This window comes from Macaca thibetana, chromosome 14 (genome assembly GCF_024542745.1).
Source record: "Macaca thibetana thibetana isolate TM-01 chromosome 14, ASM2454274v1, whole genome shotgun sequence".
Taxonomy (NCBI): domain Eukaryota; kingdom Metazoa; phylum Chordata; class Mammalia; order Primates; family Cercopithecidae; genus Macaca; species Macaca thibetana.
This window is the reverse complement of record NC_065591.1, coordinates 29,356,388-29,360,231: the sequence shown is the minus strand read 5'-3', so window position 1 is coordinate 29,360,231 and position 3,844 is coordinate 29,356,388. Positions and strand designations below refer to the sequence as shown.

Genomic DNA, 3,844 nt, shown 5'->3' with positions numbered 1-3,844 from the left:
TTAGTTTCTTTGCACTGGATTCGTACCTCCTCCTTTAGCTCGGACAAGTTTGATCGACTGAAGTCTTCTTCTCTCAACTCATCAAAGTTATTCTCCATCCAGCTTTGTTCCATTGCTGGCTAGGAGCTGCATTCCTTTGGAAGGGGAGAGGTGGTCTGATTTTTAGAATTTTCAGATTTTCTGCACTGCTTTTTCCCCATCTTTGTGGTTTTATCTACCTTTGGTCTTTGATGATGGTGACATACAGATGGGGTTTTGGTGTGAATGTCCTTTCTGTTTGTTAGTTTTCCTTCTAATGTCAGGACCCTCAGCTGCAGGTCTTTTGAAGTTTGCTCGAGGTCCACTCCAGACCCTATTTGCCTGGGTATCAGCAGCAGCGGCTGCAGAAGAGTGAATATTGCTGAACAGCAAATGTTGCTGTCTGATCATTCCTCTAGAAGCTTCGTCTCAGAGGTGTACCAGGCCGTGTGAGGTGTGAGGTGTCAGTCTGCCCCTAGTGGGGGATGTCTCCCAGTTAGGCTACTCAGGGGTCAGGGACCCACTTGAGCAGGCAGTCTGTCCATTTTCAAACTCTGTACTGGGAGAACCACTACTCTCTTCAAAGCTGTCAGACAGGGACATTTACATCTGCAGAGGTTTCTGCTGCCTTTTGTTTGGCTATGCCCTGTCCCCAGAGGTGGAGTCTACAGAGGCAGGCAGGCCTCCTTGAGTTGTGGTGGGCTCCACCCAGTTCGAGCTTCCAGCAGCTTTGTTTACCTACTTAAGCCTCAGCAAGGGCGGGTGCCCCTCCCCCAGCCTCACTGCTGCCTTTCAGTTAGATCTCCAACTGCTGTGCTAGCAATGAGGGAGGCTCCGTGGGCATGGGACCCTCCGAGCCAGGTGCAGTATATAATCTCCTGGTGTGCCGTTTGCTAAGACCCTTGGTAAAGTACAGTATTAGGGTGGGAGTGACCCGATTTTCCAGGTGCTGGGTGTCACAGTTTCCCTTGGCTAGGAAAGGGAATTCCCTTTCCCCTTATGCTTCCCAGGTGAGGTGATGCCTCACCCTACTTCGGCTCTCGCTCATTGGGCTGCACCCACTGTCCGACATGCCCCAATGAGATGAACCTGGTACCTCAGTTGGAAATGCAGAAATCACCCGTCTTCTGTGATGCTCACACTGGGACCTGGAGGCTGGAGCTGTTCCTATTCAGCCATATTGACGTGCCACCTTTTTTTTTTTTTTTTTTTTTTTTTGAGACGTAGTCTTGCTCTGTTGCCCAGGCTGGAGTGCAGGGGCACAATCTTGGCTCACTACAAGCTCCACCTCCCAGGTTCGCACCATTCTCCTACCTCAGCCTCCTAAGTAGCTGGGACTACAGGCACCTGCCACCACGCCTGGCTAATTTTTTTTTTTTTTTTTTTTTTGTATTTTTAGTAGAGACTGGGTTTCACCGTGTTAGCCAGGATGGTTTCGATCTCCTGACCTCGTGATCTGCCCACCTCGGTCTCCCAAAGTGCTGGAATTACAAGTGTAAGCCACTGCACCTGGCCGAATGGGTATCTCTAAGCCACCATCTGGCCACACTTAGAGAAGTTCTGGATTAAGGAGAGTTTTAGGCAGTCAAGAAAAGCATCCCATATTCATCCCCCTTTGACAAATTATTAGATCCTGGTTACCTTTAACCAGTTGAACATAAAATTTCAGATTATATCTTCATAAGAATTTATAATAAATTTTTAAATTTCAGATTCCATTGAAAAGCTGATGAACATCTAAAAAGAGAGAAGGTAGGGCTTATCTCCAAAATCAAAATGATAGTTGCTTTTTTTATCCTTGGGGAGACTAGACTTGTCTTTAGGGTTCTTCAGTCCCTTCCAGAAGCCAGCTTTGTTTTTCCATGTTTGTATCTGTGGTAGACAGAATTTGGGGTCCCATTACCTTGTCTCTGGCATTACTCAGAGGAAAATGTTATGCTACCTAGGAAAAAGGACTTTGCAGCTACAATTAAGGGTACTAATCAGTTGTTCTTAAGATAGGAAGATTTTTCTAGAATAGCTGGTGGTTCCAATATAATCACATGAGCCATTAAAGAAGAGGAAGACAGAAGAAGTTAAGGACATTTGAAGTAGGAGAATGATTTGACACACTGTTGCTCACTGGCAGATGGAGGTGGCTATGTAAGAAGGAAGGTGAATGGCCTCAAGGAGCTGAGAGAGACTCCCAGGTGACAACTAGCCAACAACAGAGATCTCATTCCTACAACCTCAAGGAACAGAAGTCTGCCAACACCCTGAATGAGTCGGAAAGTGCAGTCTTCTTCAGAGCCTTTAGATTTGAGCCCAGCTGGCTGACACCTTGTTTTCAACCTTGGGATACACTGAGCAGAGCCCAGAAGAGCCTGCCTGAATTCTTAACCTACAGAACTGTAAGGGAGTAAATGAGTATTTTAAGCTGTGACCACAGCACTAGAAAACTAACAAAATCTAAATGTTTTCATTTAAAATAATATTTAAATAATGTCATTTAAAATAATATTCCAACACTTTGGAAGAGCGAGGTGGGTGGACCATGTGAGGCCAGGAGTTCAAGACCAGCCTGACCAACATGGTGAAACCCCGTCTCTAGTGAAAATACAAAAAAATTAGCCAGGCATGGTGGTGCGTGCCTGTAGTCCCAGCTACTCTCAAGGCTGAGGCAGGATAATTGCTTGAACCTGGGAGGTGGAGGTTGCAGTGAGCCAAGATTGTGTCACTGCACTCCAGCCTGGACAACAGAGTGAGACTCCATCTCAAAATATAAAAATAAAATAAAAATAAAATAAAACAAAACAAAATTAAATAAATATTTTGGTCTCGAATTTTGTTTTCAGTTTGGTTTTTGGTATTCTTAGACTTGAATTCATTGCTGGATGATTCCCTATGTACAAGTTCCCTGCCTCTCTTTAAAGACCACATCAGATGCCACTTCCCCCAGGAAGCTTTCCCCAAGTAAGTCATTTGTTGTCATTAGCCTAATGATCTTTGCTGGAAAAGTCCTCGTTTGTTGGTGAGTGAGAAATGGGGGATGTGATACAGTTTGGATATGTGTTCCCACCCAAATCTCATGCTGAGTTGTACTCCCCAGTGTTGGAGGTTGGGCTTAGTGGAAGGTGATTGGTCATGGGAGTGGATTTCTCATGAATGGTTTAGCACCATCCCTTGATGCTGTGCTCGTGATAGTCAGTGAGTTCTTGCAAGATCTCGTTGTTTGAAAGTGTGTGACACCTCCCCTGCCTCTTGCTTCTGCTTTCACCATATGACATATCTGCACCCTCTTGACCTTCTGCCATGACTGGAAGCTTCCTGAGGCCTACCTAGCAGCAGACGCCACTATGCTTTCTGTACAGCCTGCAGAATCACGAGCCAATTAAACCTCTTTTCTTTATAAATTACCCAGTCTCAGGTATTTCTTTATAGCAATGGAAGAATTGGCCTCATACAAGGTGATAAAGGATTGAATGTATATATGAGGAGGGGGGATATTTGGGAACCAGACAGAAAAATAAGTTCATTAACTCATTCAAGAAATACTGATCAAGCATCTATTGTTTCTTCTAGGTGCTAAAGATACTCTGGTGAATATGACAGACAAAGTTTCCCTCTGATGAACTCTACATTGTAGAGGAGGGAGGCAGATAATACACAGAAGTCAACAAATAAATGAAGAAAAGTCTCCAGACAGCAATAAGTCCTATAGGGGGCAAACTTCCAGTAATACATGAGAAACAGAAAAAAGAAGCCCCTTTAGAGAGAGTAACTGTTAAAGCCTTCTGTAAGAATGTGATTGTTGAGCCGAAACTTGGATGATGAGAAGGAAAATGTG

General features: G+C 44.5%; 1 long non-coding RNA gene across 1 annotated transcript; it reads left to right on the top strand.

Annotated features, from left to right (window-relative positions):
* The first annotated feature begins 361 nt into the window (after positions 1-361).
* Positions 362-2,811, top strand: LOC126936623 (uncharacterized). Its single transcript, XR_007719458.1, has 3 exons — positions 362-879; positions 1,731-1,770; positions 2,147-2,811. It is a non-coding gene; the product is annotated as an uncharacterized LOC126936623 (long non-coding RNA).
* Positions 2,812-3,844: the final 1,033 nt, after the last annotated feature.